We start from the raw sequence: 21292 nt of genomic DNA, 5'->3' as shown, positions 1-21292 counted from the left end.
TCTCGAGGTCCCTTCCAGTCCTAGAATCTATGAATCTATGAATCTTTTCTATAAAATGTGAGCCATATACAGAATACAAGACTTTGTTGTATGATAAAATATTTTAGTAGATCTCATGTGGTTTTGCCACTTGTCAGAAATATGGTGATCCCAAACTAGTTCCAATACAATTTGTTACAAATATACAGAATGCACAATGATGTAATACACTACTTAGCTCTAATACAGTAATTTCCATCACAGAATCTCAAACTTTCACAAACTAACAAGCCTCCACATGCAACAAGTAGATATAGTATCTCCTTTTTACCAATGGGGAAAATGGAAGTTCAACACTGTTAAGTAACTTATCCAGGATCACCCAGACCCATATTCTAATAATAAAATCTTGCTGACTTCCATTATTGCTGCTCTACTTGTAGAGTGCCCAGAAGTATGTACACAAGAGAAGCGCCAAAACGAGGACAGGTATTTAGAAAATTTTTTAGCGTACTCAGAAGAGGAGAGCTCCCTAGCCAGCAAGCCAGAATTTTTAGCCATGTTCTCTGAATAGTAACATGATCCTGAATCAGTAATAAGTAATGTATGATGTAGTATAGTAATGTTTTATTGTAACTTTGTCTTAGTAAAAAGTTCACAAAAATGAAACAAACAACTTTGTCCCTCTGCATCAATAAGAAAAAACTCTGAAATATGTGGCAAAATGGATTTACGTACAAATCTGATCTATGTGAAAGTTGCTAATGGTAAGCAGGTCTGATATATATTAAAAAAAATTTAAAAAAATATAAAAAAATAAAAAAAAGAATTCTTTGGCTGCTGAGAACTATAATCAAAAAGCACAAGTTGCTTAAAAGCGCACTGAAAAGTCTGCATCTGAATTGCAGGATAGGCAAAGCTTCATTCATTCAAAAAGCTTTTATGAACATATCATACAAATGGGAGAGAACATGGGTAACTTCCAGGCAAAAGAAAACTACTACTATAATGAGGTATTTGAAGAAGCCTCTCCGAGTGCAAGTAATCCAAAAGGAATCAAAGGTAGGCATGGACTTTACAAAGGCGGAGATGAAATAGGCCTCTTTTCAAATTATTTGAACAGAAAAAAATCCTTGACTGAAACCTTTAATATGAAAATGTGAGGCTCTACATCATGAAGCATGTTGTCTTAACTGAAACATTTAAAAGAGGAAGGATTGGCCAGAATCCATCAATCAATCACTTTGGGAAATGTACCGACTTTGTCCTTTTAAGACCTTCTATAAGTGGTGAGAGACATAAGTAAAAGGCTACATTTCTGAAGTAACCTCTCTACAATGGAAAAAAAAACTAAAGGGGATTTCAAGGAAAAGTATCTACATGGCTCAAATCTTAATATTCTAAGTCCAATGCTAAAAAGTAAAGAGTAACAAAAGATAATTATCGTCCTCAAAGATAGTCCTCGGACTTGGACTCCATTACAGAAGTTGAGAAGAGGAAGCATCCAGTTCCCCAACACAGTGGCTCTCAAACTTTCCAGACTATTGTACCCCTTTCAGGAGTCTGTTTTGTCTTGCATACCTCTAAGTTTCACCTCACTTAAAAATCTACTTGCTTACATCATCAGACATAAAAATTCAAAAGTGTCCCAGCACTCTATTACTGAACCATTGCTGACTTTCTTATTTTTACCAAAAAATTATAAAATAAATCAATTGGAATATAAATATTGTACTTACATCTCAGTGTATAGTATATAGAGCAGTACAAACAAGTCATTGTCTGTATGAAATTTTACTTTATACTGACTTTGCTAGGGCTTTTATGTAGCCCTTTGTAAAACTAGGCAAATACATAGATGAGTTGATGTACCCCTGGAAGATCTCTGTGTGCCCCCCCAGAGTGTGCGTATCCCTGGTTGAGAACCACTGCCCTAACCCCTGAAGGAGGAATAGATGCTTAGTCTAGCTTTAACTGTATCACTACAATCTCATGGAGGTGTTAGTAGCTTGAGGACCAGGTGTTCCTGCAGATCAGTCCACAGCCAGCATTACTCAATTAACAAAGGATTGCCCAGTGACCTGTCTTAACTACCTGTTTGGAGCTGGGATTGGCTGGGAGCTTCATTAGTGCTGCCTAGGAGGAGATGCACTAAGCAGTAGGTGGAAGCAGCCTCACATCCACTCTATCCAAGGTCTTAAAGATTTGGAGGCTCTTACTTCATCAGCCATCACTGATGTGGCAGTTGTTGATGCTTCCCCCTCCTTCCACCATCATTGTTACTAAATTACCAGCCACTGTATGGACTGCATGATCTTTTCTGCTCTTACCTCCCTTTTGTTTCCTATCCACTGATCACTGTGGCCTCGCCTTCACCTTTTTTCTTGCAGCTGCCAGAGTGATCATGAGCCTGGCCTGTCTACTCTCATACCTGGCCCCCTTTTTACTACTCCTGAGGGCACTCTGCGCCAAAAAATTAAAAATTCTGCAAATTTTATTTGTCAAATGAATATGGAGGCTCCAGCATGAAACTGGGGAGCACAGGCCCCTGGCTGCACAGAGGTGGGAGATCACTGTGCAGTTCGCCTCTGGGACACGGACTCAGTGGTGAGGTTGCACCCAACCGTGACACAGTGCAAGGACCGGGCCTGCCCCAGAAACACCTCAGGGCCCTGCCCCTCCATGCCAGGTGCACCAGGTGTGGGCAGGCAGGCTCAGCAAGGCAGGATCCAAGTGTGGGTTCAGAGGGTTCTGTGTGGGGCAATCTGGGTGTGGCTGGCTCAGTGAGGGATTCAGATGCAGGGGGGATCTGGATGAAATGGTAATGGGACTCTGCAGGGGGGTCCAGGTGAAGGTGGTTGGGGCTCAGTGGGGGCGGGTCTGGGTGTAGGAGGGATAGAGCTCAGCAGGAGCATCTGGATATGGGGAGCTCAGTGGGACTTCTGGGTGCAGGGGTTAAGGCTCAGGGGGAGGGTCTGGGTATGAGGGGGTCTGGATGCACAGGGGTTGGGCGGATGGGGGAGCAGCTCCTCATACAGTGATCCCTCCCCCTGCAGCTGAGGAGCGATGGGTGCAGGAAGTGCCGGGGGGGGGGCAATTTGCAGAGCTTCCTACAGCCGGGGGAGAAATCTGGGGGTGGGTCTGACAGCCCCAGATGTCGTGCAAGGGAATAGGAATTCCTGTCCTCCCCAGCCCAGCCAGGACTAGCAGCTGAGCCCGACGCAGGGTAGGAGGCACCATCCGGGACTTTCCCAGTTCCGCCACTTGCCCCACAGTGATTTACTTCTCTGCCAGCTCCCCTGACACCTGAAACATACTGCTGGGAAGAATCGTATCACTGCTTTTGTGGCTTCCCTTTCCTTCCCCATCAGAAAGTCATTTTTCTACGGGGAAGCAAAGAAATCTGTGGGGGACAAATACTGCACATGCACAGTGGCGCAGAATTCCCCCAGGAGTATTTTACTAATGCTTCTTTTCTCAACATGACACAAGCTTTACTGAAACTTCTCTTAAGGTCAGATTTAGTGTTTTGCTTTGGGGGTTTAACAGGTAATTGAGATATTTGAATTATCTGGGACAGTGACAGCAGGTTCTTCTGTGGGGTGACTTAGAAATCAGACTACATGTAGTACCTGTTGTGGTAATGTGCTGAAGAGAAGAGATGATTCAAACAACTAAAAGCCACAGGGGTCAATATACATATAAGGATTACTTGCCACCACGTCTGTAGACTCTACACCCTGTGGAATCTATTTAGAAGTCTCTGGTGAAATTAGGACTTGTTTAAAAAAAAAGAAATCAGACAATGAATTAACGTTTCATGGTGAGAGTGAGAGGAAAGGCATCATGCCAGACTGGGGTGGGGGAGTCCAGATCTCACATAAAGAGCGTACAACAGAGCCTTCTAGTTAAACTTGGGCACCTCTTAGGGCTAGTCTACACTGGCAACGCTAAAGCACTGCCGCGTGCCTTGTGTGGTCGCGGCGCAGCACTGGGAGAGAGCTCTCCCAGCGCTCTTAAAAAAAACCCCACCTCCACGAGAGGCGTAGCTCCCAACACTGGTGCCCTGTCTACACTGGCACTTTATCATGCTGAAACTTGCTGCGCTCTGGGGGCGGGGGGGTGTTTTTTCACACACCAGAGCGAGAAAGTTGCAGTGCTGTAAATTGCCAGTGTAGACAAGCCCTTACTTTTATTTTGATATGTCAGAAGCTGCTGTGAAACAGATACTGATGATACTGATTCAATAACATTCTTTTCAGCGCATAAAGAGGCAGACAACTTTGGTTTGGCAGCACATTGCCCTGTGGAAGAGAAACATCTCAAATTCCTTCTTCTGAAGACAAAGGGGCCACTATAGAGGGCGGCTTAAGATTACTTACAGTTCCCTTCTCCAAAAGATGAAAAGGAGAAAACCTTTAACAGTAGAAAGACAGGAGGTGCAACAGCATGTGCAAACTGGGAATTTAAAAAAAAAAAAAAAAATCTGTTGAGTTGCCCCATGTCACAAATGGGTAGGATCCAGACCAGTAGTAGTAGTTACCTCCAGATTGGAAGATGCACTGAGTAAGAGAACATATGGTAAATATATGATGCACCTGTATTTTCTAGGCTGTGCGGCATATCAGACAGGTTTTACTTTCAAAAAGAGCAAAAATCATGTCTTATACACTGCACTCTTCAATATTTTGACTCAAATACTGTTAAAGTAGTGATACTACTTTAATATACCAAAACAATCCAAATACTGATATTTTTGGTTTAGGGAAGTAATCATATCAAATGTAGAAAGAAATTTAAAGTAAGTGGCTCTCACATTTTTTCTATAAATAGAATCAAGGTCACATGATTCTTGCAGTTAAAAAGGCAATAAAAAGACGAATCTTCCCTCCCTTAAAGTCTTAACATTTCAGCCCATATTACTTTTGGCAGAAATTAAAAACTAATGCAGGAAAAGATGTAAAACATGATGAGCCTCAGACTTCAGGCAGCAAGGTTAGACATTTAACCACAAACAAACCTGTGTCTGATTATTATTATAGGTTTTGAAAATTTAATAAGCCAATCTAATAATGTATACGTCACAGATTTAACAGCCTTATTTTAGCTCCTTGGAAAACCTTTAGCATATGGAAAACCTTTCATATGAAAGGAGACTCGAGGAGCTCGGTTTGTTTAGCCTAACCAAAAGAAGGCTGAGGCGGGATATGATTGCTCTCTTTAAATATATCAGAGGGATAAATACCAGGGAGGGAGAGGAATTATTTCAGCTCAGTACTAATGTGGACACGAGAACAAATGGATATAAACTGGCCGTGGGGAAGTTTAGGCTTGAAATTAGACGAAGGTTTCTAACCATCAGAGGGGTGAAATTTTGGAACAGCCTTCCGAGGGAAACAGTGGGGGCAAAAGACCTCTCTGGCTTCAAGATTAGGCTAGATAAGTTTATGGAGGGAATGGTTTGATGGGATAACGTGATTTTAGTCAATTAGGCAATAACGTGCCATCACTGGTAAAATGAGGGTCCGGCTGGAGAATCTTGCCTGTATGCTCGGGGTTCTACTGATCGCCATATTTGGGGTCGGGAAGGAATTTTCCTCCAGGGTAGATTGGCAGAGGCCCTGGAGGTTTTTCGCCTTCCTCCGCAGCATGGGGCAGGGGTCGCAAGCTGGAGGATTCTCTGCGACTTGAAGTCTTTAAATCACGATCTGGAGACTTCAACAGCTGAGTTAAGGGAAAGTGGGTGGGTCAGCTTTTGTGGCCTGCATCATGCGGGAGGTCAGACTAGATGACCATAATGGTCCCTTCTGACCTTAAAGTCTATGAGTCCTCCTGCTAGAAGGACCCCTTACTGTACATGCCCTTCTTTCTAGAAAGCTTCTATATTTTCCAGCAAAAGGACCATTTGAAGCCAACTGATCCTTTACCACATATTAAAGGTTAGCCATTTCTTACCTGTTTATGTGTTTTCTCTTTTTTTTGTTTTTTCGAAGTACTTTATTCTATACTAAACCTAGACAAGTAGGTTTCCTTCAATCTACCAAAAGGAAATTAATGGAGAAACACAATGGGATTTGCTCTTGATTAAAAATTGCCAACATTACTGAAACAACTAATACTGTATTAGAGAACTCAGCAACAAGATGGGATTATATAGTAAGGACTCTACTTTTTTTGCCCACGAGTTGAAAGTCACATAGTTCACTCTGACCCCACTGAAAGTTTCCATATACTATAAAACCTTTTGAACACAATCCTTACATGACGTGAAAAAAATCAACCCTTGAGATTTTGTCACTCTCTTCTAAGCCCATGAAAACCACTGAAAACAAAATCAAACAATTGGTCCACCCTTCTGAATGTTCATCTTGCTTTAAAGTAAGTTACATTGAGCTTTATAACTCAATCAGTGGTTTAAATTACACCTTGAAAAAGTGCAAAGAAAGCCAGAGAAGTGTGGAGACCAAGTAATATATGTGCCTTATAGTTCAAATTTCTAACAGCTGGTCCACACACAGTTCAAACAATTTCATTGTATCAATTTAGAAACTGATTTAGTTAAATCGTTGCTCAAACTGCATATAGACAGATAAGGCCTAAGCAGGAAGGTTGTCCAGATTCAGTACTACTGAAGCTTTTAAATTATCTTCCAGAGGATCCCCATGTACCACAAGTCACATTTATTCTGTAGGGAAGCAACAGTGGCATAGATGACTATGGCAAGAGTCCACACTGGCAAGAAATGACTGCCACTATCCGTGTAAACATATATGGCGATGCATTTCATCATCACTGCCACTTGTGACTTCAAGAGCAATAAAGTACCACTCCCATACTGCAAACTACCATAAAAATGGATGCAAGAGACAAGGAGGATGGGGGAATATCTTTTATTGGACCAACTTATGTTGATGAGAGATAAGTTTTCGAGCTTACACAAAGCTCTTCTTCACATCTGCGAAATGTACCATACCCAAGTGGTATGGTACATTTTCACCAAGCAATCACTCTATAGACAACCTATCAATCCTCATACTCAAAGGAAACCTGCACAACACCTTCAAAAGATGAGTCAGAGAGCTTAAGTTCATAACTTTGCTAGATACTAAAAATGATGGACTGAACAAACACACTGGATTTATTGTTTACAACAACAATCTGTAACCTTCTTAAACCCTGCCCCCACCTCCATCCAGCTTCCCCCCCCCCCCGTTTCCTTGCCCTGTAGGGGTGTTAACAGGCCACTTCACCTTGAATGGTCCCTTGAAATATGTATTAACTACTTATGCTAAACAATCTGGTTTCTGAGTACATTTCCCAGACCTAAAGAAAAGCTCTGTATGAAAGCTTGTCTATCTCATCAACAGAAGTTGGTCCAATAAAAGATATTACCTCACCCACCATGTCTCTCTAATATCCTGGGACTGACACAGCTACAGCAAAACTGCACGTTAAAATGGATGAACATATTCCACCAGTAACACCTTTTCCAATTTCCTTCTCCTTCTACAAGTATTATTTCTGTTTTGCCTGGGTTAAACTTCAATTAAATAGACATTAATGGACTTAACCTCCATGAATTTATCCAGTTCGCTTTTAAACTCTGTTATAGTCCTAGCCTTCACAACCTCCTCAGGTAAGGAGTTCCACAAGTTGACTGTGCGCTGTGTGAAGAAGAACTTCCTTTTATTTGTTTTAAACCTGCTGCCTATTCATTTCATTTGGTGACCCCTAGTTCTTGTATTATGGGAATAAGTAAATAACTTTTCCTTATCTACTTTCTCCACATCACTCATAATTTTATATACCTCTATCATATCCCCCCTTAGTCTCTTTTCCAAGCTGAAAAGTCCTACACTCTTTAATCTCTCCTCATATAGGACCCTCTCCAAACCCCTAATCATTTTAGTTGCCCTTCTCTGAACCTTTTCTAGTGCCAGTATATCTTTTTTGAGATGAGGAGACCACATCTGTACGCAGTATTCAAGATGTGGGCATACCATGGATTTATATAAGGGCAATAATATATTCTCCTTCTTATTCTCTATCCCCTTTTTAATGATTCCTAACATCCTGTTTGCTTTTTTGACCGCCTCTGCACACTGCGTGGACATCTTCAGAGAACTATCCACAATGACGGGGACAGGTGAGCAAAGCCCGCAGGTAAGTGGGGAACATGGAGACCTGGGAGATGGGTTGGAAACGAGAGGGAGTGTGGGCTATATTGGCAGAGAGAAAGGAGAGTCAGGACAAAACTGGGAGCAAAGATCAAACCAGTATCTTAGATGCCTATATACAAATGCGAGAAGTATGGGTAACAAGCAGGAAGAACTGGAAGTGCTAATAAATAAATACAACTATGACATTGTTGGCATCACTGAAACTTGGTGGGATAATACACATGATTGGAATGTTGGTGTGGATGGATATAGCTTGCTCAGGAAGGATAGACAGGGGAAAAAGGGAGGAGGTGTTGCCTTATATATTAAAAATGTACACACTTGGACTGAGGTAGAGATGGACATAGGAGATGGAAGTGTTGAGAGTCTCTGGGTTAGGCTAAAAGGGGTAAAAAACAAGGGTGATGTCATGCTACGAGTCTACTACAGGCCACCTAACCAGGTGGAAGAGGTGGATGAGGCTTTTTTTAAACAACTAACAAAATCATCCAAAGCCCAAGATTTGGTGGTGATGGGGGACTTCAACTATCCGGATATATGTTGGGAAAATAACACAGCGGGGCACAGACTATCCAACAAATTCTTGGACTGCATTGCAGACAACTTTTTATTTCAGATGGTTGAAAAAGCTACTAGGGGAGAAGCTGTTCTAGACTTGATTTTAACAAATAGGGAGGAACTCGTTGAGAATTTGAAAGTAGAAGGCAGCTTGGGTGAAAGTGATCATGAAATCAGAGTTTGCAATTTTAAGGAAGGGCAAAAGGGAGAACAGCAAAATAGAGACAACGGATTTCAGGAAGGCGGATTTTGGTAAGCTCAGAGAGCTGATAGGTAAGGTCCCATGGGAATCAAGACTGAGGGGAAAAGGTTTAGAGCTGGTTGAGAAATTTTTAACAAAACGGTTTTGTTCAGAAAATGCCAATTTGTCAAAACAGAAAATTTTTGGAAGGACGTTCCAGTTTCAACTAATCTTTTATTGGTAAGTGTTTCTCATGTCCAGGATGGAACTTCTGGTCAAAGTCAGGGAGACAGTCCTACCCATCCCAGAATACCCTGGTGGCCAGGACACTCTGTGGGATGTGGGAAACTGAGGACTGAGCCTGGGGCTCCCACATCCCAACTGAGTGCCCTAACCACCAGGCAACTGGCTCTTCTGGAATGGGTGCACGTCCATTTTTTTCATAAAAAAATTCAAAAGGTCTCAAAACTTTGTCCTCATGCAGAACAGGAAATTTTTGAAATGACAAAAAGATTTTAAAGATGGAAAAACCATTTCCCGCTCAGCTCTAATAAGGTTAGACTAGGGATAGGGGTTCTGTCTGGAACATGGCGCGGCTTAGAGGGGAAGGTAGAGAAGTGAATTAGTCTTGGTTGGAAGTGGGGCATTTACTTGGGCACCAGGCAGTTTCATCTCAAATTCACCCTTGTTCCAAGGTTTGAGACTCCTGGTTCCCCTCATTTCCCACTCAGACAAGGAACTCTGCAAATCCTATTGCAGACCCCAGCCACTTTGGAGAGTCTTTCTGACAGATGCCTTCCTACCCTGATCCCTGGACCCACAACTCTTTCCTCTTGGTTAAGGGATTCGACAGCCTTCCATTAGTATCTTGCTTCCAACCCTGTTCCACAAAGCTTCCCTTGGTCCTTGGACACTTCTGATACAGGCAGGTTTCCCCAGCCCACCAGTCTCTGTTCTGGTTACATCACAAGGAGCCTCTCTCTCGACTTGATGCTCCCCTACAATTGTCCTCTCCAGGGATGGTGTCCCTAGCCTTTGTTTGCCAGAAGCTGGGAATTGGCGACAGGGGATGGATTGCTTGATGAGTACCTGTTCTGTTCATTCCCTCTGGGAGCACCTGGCATTGGCCACTGTCAGAAGACAGGATACTGGGCTAGGTGGACCTTTGTTCTGACCCAGTATGGCCGTTCTTATGTTCTTAACTGTCTGCAACTCCCTACTTCAGGGTGTCACCTAGCAACTGGGTTTTATCACGTAAAAGCAGCAGCTACCTGATTAACACCTGGCACTATTTCCAAGCTAGTCTACTGCTTCCTGGAACACTAGTTGAAGGGGCCATGTTCTCGAACAGAGGTAGGCTACCCCATGAAGGGAACAGACCAGTCTGTTACAGTGTACCACTTCCAACAAGCTCATGTACCAAACCCCTACAATAGAGCACACTCCCTTCCGAAGCATGGAATGGAACCCTAGATTTGAGCCTCACCATTCTTTTGCCATCAGCAAACAGCTTTGAATTTTTCTGGCAAAGTGTCCCAACCCCCTCTTGTAATGGTACATAAAAGATGACAACCTATTACTATTATCAAAACAACAAGGAGTCCAGTGGCATCTTAAAGACTAAACAGATTTATTTGGGCATAAGCTTTCATGGGTAAAAAACCTCACTTCTTCAGATGCATTATTACTGCTATCAGTTACTACATCAGGTCAAATGGCAGAGGTCTGGTGAGGTACAGAAAAAGATTCAAACCCCGCTGATGGATGATGGCTGCAGTTATAGCGGGGTGGAGTTAGCTGAACCCACAAGTTTTCTTTAACGCCTGCTGTACCAGGCAGCAGTTTCTCTGCTCCTTCACAGTTGGTTGCCCAGCTGGTTGAAAAGCTGTACTTAGTAGATAGCAATGCTTTACTGTCCAGCTGAGAGGATGTGTGAAAGGGATCCCCCATAGGGTCTGTCCTGAGTCCTGTACTAGTCTATATTTTCATTAATGACTTGGGTAATGGAGTGGAGAGTATGCTTATAAAATTTGTGAATGACACCGAGCTTGGAGAGTTGCAAGCATCATGACCTTGATAAATTGGAGAATTTTGCTCTGAAATCAACCATATGAAATTCAGTAAAGACCAGTACAAATAATTGCCTTTAGGAAGGAAAAATAAAATGCATAAATATGAAATAGGGAATAGCTGGCTAGCAGTCATACTGCAGAAAGGGATCTTGGGAGTTACAGCGGATCACAAATTGATTAAGTCACCAGTGTGATGTAGTTGCAAAAAAGGTGAGTAACATTCTGGGGTGTATTAATAGGAGTGTTGTACGCAAGACAAGGGAGGTAATTATCCTTCTCTTTTCAGCACTGGTGAGGTCTCAGCTGGAGTAGTGTGTCCAGCTTTGGGAGTCACACTTAAAGATATGGACAAATTGGAAAGAGTCCAGAAGACAGCAACAAAAATGATAAAAAGGTTTAGAAAACCTGAGACATCAGGAAAGGATAAAAGAAGACTGAGGCGGGACCTTATAAGTCTTCAAATATGTTTCGGGCTGTTATAAAGAGGATGGTGATCAATTTTTCTTCATGTACCCTGAAGGTAGGGCAAGAAGTAGTCGGCTTGATTTGCAGCAAGTGAGATTTAGATAGAAAAAATTTATTAGCAAAAACTAACTATAAGGATAGTCAAGTACTGGGATTTTTAAGTGCAGGTTAGGTGCACACCTGTCAGGGATGATCTAGTATAATTGGCCCTGCCTCTGTGCAGGGGGCTGGACTAGATGTTCTCTCGAGGTCCCTTTCAGCCCTGAATATCTATGGTTCTGTACCCAGTACCTCTGTACTGACGTGTTCTCAGGGATAGATTTAACCTAAATCTACCAGGCTTAGAAACATTTTGACAGGTCAGTACAAATGCTTTCAGGATTAATAAACTTTTATATTCACTGATACCAAACGGGAGATCAGTAAGAAACTTTGTATGTCTGTAAATGCGTATTGATTGCTGGTTTTTCTAAACTGTGTGAAAATCATGCTTCTCTGTCTCTTAAGGATTAAATGGTCTAATTATTATGTTTAACTATTTGAAAAGTCTGAGTGTGTACTTGGCAATATACCAGATGCCAAAAATGAACACACTTGCCCTGGAAAGCTTAGTCTAAAAGAAAGAAAAGACATGACTCGTTGGGAAACCCAGAGGAGGGAGTTAGCATGGAAATGAAACATTTTTTATGTATGTATGTCTATTTCATAATAATTAGCTTCTTGTAGGCATGTGGCGAAACCGATTTTTCTTGGGTTACTTAAAGGAAAGGATAGTAGCTTGGCAGAACATGGTAGCTGCGGGCATCTGATACACAAAGAGCAGTGTGGAAAAAGGCATCAAAGTGGAGTGGGAGTAGGGGATAAATAAGACACCAGCATAATTTATCGCATAGCTAAGTAACTTACTGCTGTCTCAGATCAGATAACACTTCATACTACGCTAGTCTGATTCAATATGGAAAAGAAACTATTGTTTGAAATGTTATAGATAGTCATTCAAACTTCCACCGTTTTATTGTATGTTTCATTTTGTCTTACATTTCCTTGTGGCTTTTCTTCTATTTTTATATCTGTATAGCTGAAACTGAAATCCTTTGGAAGATTTGTAACCCTTTATAAATCTGCCAGTCTCAAAGACAAAATAAGGAAGGATCATGAAGAGTAAATTCAGTTCTTTGCAGAATATAAGAAATGAACAAAAAAATCCCATATTGAAGTCCTCAGTGAGGTCTGAGAAGGTCTACAGTGCTATATTTCTGAATCAGACTAGCTCTAGATTAGCATAACATTTATTCTGTGAAGCAGTCTGAGACTTTATTAAAAGATGGGTGTACTGTATTCTACAGTTCTTTGTACCTGAAAACTCGACAAAACTTGACTCTCCAAATATCATGGGTCTAAACAATGGCATACTGAGATCGTAATACAAATAATAAATAACAATGTTATGAAAAATCTTTAAAATATTCTCAGGGAGAATATTGGGAACTGTACTTTTTATTCTAATATATTATGTAGAATTGCCTGATGAAAATAGACATCTGTGTAACAGTTTGCATATTTGCATGCTAACATTGTAACTGTTCTTATTGGCAGATATTTGGTACAGAAATATAAATCTTAAGGCACTAAAATGGGATTTAAACACTTTAACAAGCCAAAATTTTTGCTAGAAAGGATACCAATAGATTACATTATGGATTGAATCTTTAAGTACACCAGAATGATGCTCCTCCCATCTGAGGAGGCAAATGAGGCGTTCCACAACATTTACACCCTCCTGATCGGAGGTTTAAGGATTGGTTTAAGGTGTGCCCACAAGTGAAGGCCTCCTAGGAGTCCCCTACACTGGAAGATAGGGAGCAGCTTAAATTCCCTTTTGCGCTGCTCCTTCAGTGGGGCCAAAGATCTGGCTTATTTTTTTTAAAGGCCAAAGCCATTATTTTTTTATGCAAACCTGAAAAAGTGAAGCTTTAAATAAGTTAGGAAACCCCCATCTTAAATGTAGCATTAAATGATTGGTCTGACTATTTAGAAAACAAAAATGATCACCAGCTCTGCAGTAGACCTTAGAAAGTGAACATGCTGGCTCTTTCTCATAAGCTAACTTACTTAATAACTTTAGAGTACAAGTTAAATGGGGGGAAAATACCCTAGCATTCCAAAGTCTTTAATGTAAAAAATGTTTAAAGTGTGTGTTTATGTGAAAAGTACATTTGTGTTTTGGATTGGAGTCCTTGGCTATCTACCCTGCTTTTTTGTATCTGTTTAAAACCACTGGTCCTTTTGGGAATAAGGACTCTATTTTTACCTCAGATACTTTAATTTCCTCAAACAGTGGAATTCATTAACCAGTTATGCTTTAGGCTTAATATAGAAAACATTTTTATTCATCACTACAGACAAAGCCCTCTGCATTGTCCTTTATTTTACTCATGCCAGGCTCTTGAAGGAGACCATTAAAGGAGTATAAGCCTCTGCTGAGGAACATAATTTATACACTTCATAAGCATTTATATATTAAATATAATAATTGATGTTTATAAATATTTATTGTGATTTAGCCACATCCAGAGTTGAACAATGTTTGGGGTTTTTTTGGTGATTACTTCTTAGTTCTGTTACATTGTTTTACACAAGCACAGGCTTCATTTAGTTTAATATAATTTTCTCTTTCATAAGTTGGACTTAATTTTGTTTTATACTATGTTGTGTTCTGTGCCTGAATACCTTTCAGTCGGTATTTGAATTTACAAATAGCAGATCTTTGATGTGAAGAAAGCTAAAAATTATTTATATTGAGTTGTCTCTTTGATCCTTTTAATCTAAAACTAATTTAGTAAACATATTAAATTGCAACTCAGAAAAGTTCAATATTAACCATTCATGTATAACAAATGTCCTAATTTGACACACAGTTTGGAAACACTACATGATCAATTGAGTCTATATTCAAACTCTCATTTACTATGTTACACAGAAAAGTAATCTAATCTACAACAGTTCCAGTTAGATTTGTAGCATTTTATACTAACAATTCATAATATAAAATGAAAATAACTACTTTGGTCTGTTCCTGTAGTGTGGTGAGGTATTTTTGTTTAAATCAGTTCTATTGTGGTTTTTGTCATTTCAGTTAACTTTTGTTGTGTCTCATCCACTTCCCTCTCTCTTTTAATTTCTCAATTTTTGCCATAGGGCATTGTTTAAAAATGCACAGATAACGTCAAGGTGCTTACTACTGTAATATGTAAGATATGATGTCTGAGGGCCTTTCATAGATTCATAGATTCATAGATTCTAGGACTGGAAGGGACCTCGAGAGGTCATCGAGTCCAGTCCCCTGCCCGCATGGCAGGACCAAATACTGTCTAGACCATCCCTGATAGACATTTATCTAATATATACACGTGAGAAAAGGCATTTAACATTCAACTAGAAAGCATCTGACTAGATGTGGGAAAATACTGTTTGTCCCATAACATGCTATCTTATGGAAATCAATGCAAATTTACTTATAAATTGTTATAACCCAACAAAGATATGTATTATAAAGAAAGGACAGTTGGGGGTTGGGGAGGGGGGAGAGAAGGGAGCCTGGCTCAGTTAGGGGCTGACTGGCGAGGAGGTAGGATCTGTCTGCCTGCATGAACGAACGGACCAGCAACCTGCCAGCTAACATAGCCACTGGAGGCAAGTAAGCCTTCCCCTTACAAAGGAAACCTGAGAGTACGCCCCAACTGCGGGGTAACTGGATCAGAAGGGCCACACCCCAAACTAAAATAACTTTCATAGGAAGCAGCCCAGGAAAACAAGTCCTGAACACACATACAGAGCCAGGCAAGAGACCCATCTCCCCTGTTTAGAGGGTTAAGCAACACAGGACCTTGGGCCAGGACTTGGTGAAGAGGAAGGGGCCAGGTCCCCTCCACTCCGGGCCAACAACCCAGCCACTAGGTCATCGAAGGTAGGTACTACGTTTGCCCTTCTCCAATCTTCTGGGACTGCACCCATCATTCATGAGTTCTCAAAGATAATCACCAATGGTTCCACGATTGCTTCAGTTAGTTCCTTAAATACCCTACGGTGAATTAAATCAAGTCCTGTCAACTTGAATATATCTAACATGTAAATATTCTTCAACTTGTTTTTATTTACCTTTGCATCAGGATAGGTTGCTGTTGTGCTTTAAATATTGTCCGAGAAACTGCCAGCTCTCCTGAACATTTTTTCCCTTCAAGTCTCTTCCCATGGGACACTACCCTATGAGTTCTGAGTTTGTTAAAGTCTGCTTTTTTGAAGTCCATTTTCCTTATTCTGCTATTCTCACTCCTTCCCTTCCTTAGAATCATGAAATCATCATTTCATGGGCACCTTCACCAAAACTGCCTTCCACCTTCAGATTCACAATCAATTAATCCCTGTTGGTCAGAATCAAGTCTAAAATGGCTGCCCACGCAGTTACTTCCTTCATCTTCTGAAACAAAAAAAGTTCTCTCTGACACATTACAAGAACTTACTTTGTGTTTTGCCAAATTATTTTTCCAAAAAAATGTTTGGGTAGTTGAAGTCCCACCCCCCACTCCCCCGCATTACTACCAGGTCTTGTGTTTTGGATATTTGTTATTTGTTCTAGAAATGCCTCATCTTCCTGATTTGAGGGTCAACAGAAGACCCCTACCTTGATATCACCCTGCTTTTCCCCCCTTTAACTTCACCGAGAGGCTCCCCAATTATGTGGGGAGAAATGTGATGGTAATCAGAATGTGCTCTGAACATCTGATATCTCAAACTATTAAGACCAAAAAGGTGTTATTTTTATTCCTGACATTTTACAAAACAAGATCCTAAATGGTCAACAATCTCCTGGATTAGCAATATTTCTGCCATTGTTACAGGCCTTAATATAGCAAGTCTTTGACCTCGGAAGTGTTATTTTCACCACTCAATTCCTCTTAATTACAACTCAAAATGTTTTAAACCTTCATAAATTGTTCTATAGTTGAAGGCACCCTAACATACAGTATTGTAATTTAAAAAGCCACTTGTAATTTATCACACAACCTTTCAATCACAAGAGTGAGCGAAATGAAAGCATGCTCAATAAAAGGAACAACAGCTCCCATTAACTACTTACCTTTTAAAGGAAGCTATAATGAGCAAACATTCTTTCTGGTCTCAAAATGAGAAAAAAGCTGTTCTGTAACTGGCTAGCAAGCCTCAGATTGTTTTATCTGTAAATAAAGTAAAAAATTAAAAAAAAAAGAATCAATACACAATTTGTATATAGCCCTTCAACTACAAACAGGAAGCCAAACTAAAAGCATTGAAATTAGGTACACAGACTGATTTAAAACACTTGAAAGGAACACTAACACTGTTTTGAATGAAAACAGATTAAGTGCTTGTCTACACGGGGAGTTTAGTCCACAGCTTTTTGTGGCATATCAGGTAATACACATCACACAAGCCACAGTATTAGCATGTGCAACAGAGGATGGTGTGCTCTGTCAATGTGCATCATTGTTTTTACACCCGAGAGTGGCTTGCTATGAACTGAGGACGTAGAATTCACATAGGGTAGTCCATGCTCCTTTACTTCGCTGCTGAGTGGTGTGCATTCTAGAATTTCTCTCACTGCGCAATATCCTATGATTCATCTGTCTCCATCCCAAACTTCCTTTGTGGGCAGGTTAGCACCATTTTCAAATTGCTGTCAACCAGCAAGTACCCAACAATGCTGCACCACTATGCTAGCAACCTCGACTATACAAAGGCTGCTTGAGCTGTATTTCAGCATTCAAAGCTGTATGAATTCAGCTTTGGACTTCAACTGCCACATGACCAAGCAAATGATGTGGCAATGACAGCAGCTTCTCCAGCACTGTCAAAACCGGGGCACAGATGAGGAAGAGACTGAGCAACTGACAGAGGACTTGTTCCTGGAGCAGTTCACAGCATGCAGTGCTGTTTCTGGGCTCAGGAAACCAGCATGGACTGGTGGAAAGGGACTGTTCTGCAGACCTACAATGGCCAGCAATGGTGAGAGAATTTCAAGATAGGGAAGGCAAGCTTTTTGAAGACATGTGCTGAACTAACCTCAGAGCTACAGCAGCAGCAAACCAACATGTGGTGCCCAATACCAAGTGGGTCACAATTGCAGTCTGGAAGCTAGCTACCCCCGAATGTTACTGGTACATAGCACACCAATTCAGTGTGGGAAGATCAACCATAGGGCCATCGTCATGCAGGTGTGTGATTCCATGCAAAAGGTATGTTGCACCAGTTTAGTCATGCTCTGGATGTTGATGGCTTTGCATGCATGGGGTTCCTAAACTGTAATGGGACAACTGATGCGACCCATGTGCCTATTTGTGCTCCTGTCCCCTTCTTCTCCAGGCTCAGAATTCATAAGCAGGAATTGGTATTTCTCCATGGTGCTCCAAGGCTTGTCAATCACTGTGGCAGATTTACAGACATAAGTGCTCCATGGTCTGGAAGGGTACAAGATGCCAAGATCTTTCAGAACTCAGCTCTATTTAAATTAATGAAGAAAGGAATGTTTGCTCCCAGGAACACTATGGACATTAATGGTGTGGACACTGCTCCGAGTTATCCTGGGACACCTGGCTTACCCTCTGCTTCCCTGGTTAATGAAGCCATTCACACGCTGCTCAGACAGAAGAAAGGAACTGTAACTACCACCTCAGTAGTTGCAGAATGACAGTAGAGTGTGCATTTGGCTGCCTGAAAGGGAGATGTTGCTGTTTGTGGAATAGGTTGGAAGCAGCAGAAAAAAAAATCCCAAAGATTTTTAGAAGTAGGTTGCATTTTGTGCGGTATTTGGGAAGTAAGGGAGAAAGCCTTAGCAATAGGTGGGAGCTTGAGTTGCAGAGATTCATTCAGTGGTTGGAGCAGTCAGCGAAGAGTGCAAAACGAAATGCAAACAGCTGGGGCAATATTGTCAGAGATGTCTATTGCTCTTATTTTGAGTCTCTGGCCTGAAATTGTGCAGCTGTACATTCAACTGTTAATCCATGGAGGGAAGTGGATTATTTTTTGCAGTTCACTGTTAACGGGTGGTAGAAGTGCAATGTTGTGGCAATCTTTGTTATACCTTGTATCTTTGCCTATGTGTTTGTAAAAATCTTATGAATTACTGCAAAACTATTATTTTCTGTGTGAAATGAACAGTCAACTCATTATGAAAGAAATTTTAAAGGATTTTATTAAACAGTCTATTATGTAACAAACAAATGGACCTTCAACGGAAACAAAAATGACTTTTAATTATGAAACAATATGTTAAAAACAACAACAGTGAAACAAAACAGTGCAGGGCAGAGCACAAAGGGCAGGGGGGAGGGCTCAAAATCACAGGCAAGTATACATCTTTGCTCTGCCACTTTTGGTACTTTTGGCATGGAATGTCAAGGATCAAATTTGGCTGGGGCAACAGACGGCTCAAAAGAGCTGGGGCTACCGATGCTACTGTTCTCAGTGCCCTGAGCTGGGGCTTGGGAGGGGAATGGCCTCTGGAGTAATGGTGCGGAGGTGCAGCAGGGAGGAAGAGTTATACAGCCCCTGAACAATACAGGCTGCTGGGAGCAATAACATCGTTAGGTGCTGGTGCACAGTACTGCATTGCCTGCTGCCCTAATAGTAACATGCTACAACAGTGCATTTTAGCTTTGTATTGCCTCCAAGATTCACTTCTGCATTGCCCTGTCTTTCTCCATGCTGTCTTTGGCCATAGCAGCACTTTCCCTGGCAACTGTCACGGTCCTTTGGCACTGCAACAATTTCCCTGGAAAGCCCCTTACTGGATTCCCTCTCTGTCCTCAAACCTTGTCTTGCCCTCTCTGCATTTTTCTATTTTTTGTTTATTTTGGAGGGAAGGGGGACATAGTTAATGTGTATTAACCAGCGTGGTGGGGTGGGGGGCAGGGTGCAAACCAATAGAGTGAACTAATAGAGGGAGGGAGATGGGGACCTCAGACTCGGAAAGGCTTTTAGCTCACTTCCTACTACAGCTGCAGCCATGGGGCACCCAGAAGAGAAGCTAGTATGGCAGTGCAGCATAATTAAAACTTATAGTAAATTATTAAACATATAAAAACAACATGCCAACATCCACTCCATAGCATCAGCCTCTTTGGTCATGGTGTGGGCTGCTGCCTTGGAATGGGGGTTGGCTGCTACAGGTCAGGAATCAGGCTTTCATTCTACTTGGCCAACATCAGGAACCTGAGTCCCAGATCCTGGCTTTCCAGGGAAATCTCTTCCTTGTGGACTCCTCATGCTCATCTTCTGATGAGGCTTGCTGGTCATCATTGGAGGGGGTAACAGCAGGCTCCACAAGCTTCCCGGGTTGGGTGGTCATGTAGTTGTGTAAAATGTTGTCCAGCTTATAAAAAAAAAAAAAAAAGTTCACAGGCTACATGTCCACTGGTGGATTTTTTCTTGATGTCCCTCATTTTAATATAGGTGCTTCTGAGCTGTTTATTCTTTATCAAGCACTGTTTGGCATCCCGGTCATGGACCCTCATAAGAACCTGCCTTGTAATGCCACAAAAAGATCTTTATTGAAGTGGCTGCACTGACGCATCTTCTCCCAAGATGGTGATGAGATCCAGGGTCTCGGCACTGCTTCAAGCAGCTACTTGAGGTGTGTTCCTGGGGTATTGTCGCAGATATTATGATAAACTGGAATCCAGGAGCAAATGAACAAAATTAGGCTGTGCACCAATTTATAAACAGGGGTGGGCACAACAGGTCAACTTGGCCTCAGAGCATGGGAGGGCACACAGGTAAAATAGACAAGTTAGTAATGGTCACCAGCAAAGCAGTATGGGATAGCTACTGGGCATCTGCCAAAGTAGTTCACAGAAGCATTGTATACACACAAACAGACAGGACTAATTAGCTTCACAGCAAAAGTTAGTTCCCTTTGAAAGAGGACTCCATAGTTTGCAATAAATGCAGAGTCAGAACACTACAGTGAACTGTGTCGTGTAAACAAGCATTTTCAAAGTGGATTAATTGAAAAGATGCAGATTAAATCCCCCATGTAGACAATCACTCAAAATGCTGAAGTATTATAAACAGTGTAATGCAGGAGTCTCAAACTCCCCAATGTGCCCCGCGGGACTCCAGCAGTTTTGGGGCCGGGGCTCTCCCTTGGCCCCACCAGCACAGCGGAGCTGAGCGGCATCTGCCTGCTCGCTCCATTGGTGTCGGCCCCGCCCTGTGGCCCAGGGGCGGGGCGGGGCTGTGCCTCTGCGCACTGCCCCCACCCCGAATGCCCCCTGCGGCCAATGGGACGCACCGGGGGATGGAAGCGCGCAGAGGCCCCCTGCCCGGCCCACCCCACCTTGGAGCCCCAGGTAAGCACTGCACACCCCAACCCCCCTCCCAGAGCCTGCACCCCCACCCCCTCCCCACATACCCCCTCCTGCCCCCAAACTCCCTCCCAGAGCCTGCACCCCCTTCCCAAACTCCCGCCCAGAGCCTCCTCCCCCACCCAAACTTCGTCCCAGAGCCTTAGGCAGGTGGGGGGTGGAATTTTGGGGGGGGGGGCAGGTTCTGGGCGGCATGAGTGACATTGGCTCGCTGGGAGGATTTGAGGACTGGCACTGGCCCGAAGGTAAAATGAGTTTGAGACCCCTGGTGTAATGGCTCATCTCAATTGTAGTTACTATGGTTATACCAGTGCATTATTAAAATCTCTGCTTCCACCTCTAATTGTTTCAGTAAGGGTCAGATGCACTCCCCTTCTTAAAAGGGCTCAATCTTAGTGGGAGAGCCATTGCAGAATGCTCATGGTATAAAAAAAAAAAAAAAAAAAAAAAAAACAC

General features: G+C 42.1%; 1 protein-coding gene across 1 annotated transcript in view; it reads right to left on the bottom strand.

Moving 5' to 3' along the window:
* The window catches only part of LOC113406844 (wiskott-Aldrich syndrome protein family member 3-like), a 163099-nt gene that overhangs the window by 82562 nt on the left and 59245 nt on the right, over positions 1-21292 (bottom strand). The gene's annotated exons all lie outside the window — the stretch shown is intronic.

This window comes from Terrapene carolina, unplaced genomic scaffold (assembly GCF_002925995.2).
Source record: "Terrapene carolina triunguis isolate 2854851 unplaced genomic scaffold, T_m_triunguis-2.0 Scaffold141, whole genome shotgun sequence".
NCBI classification, from domain to species: domain Eukaryota; kingdom Metazoa; phylum Chordata; order Testudines; family Emydidae; genus Terrapene; species Terrapene triunguis.
Note: the sequence above shows the minus strand (reverse complement) of the source record. Positions and strands in the feature narration are given on the sequence as shown.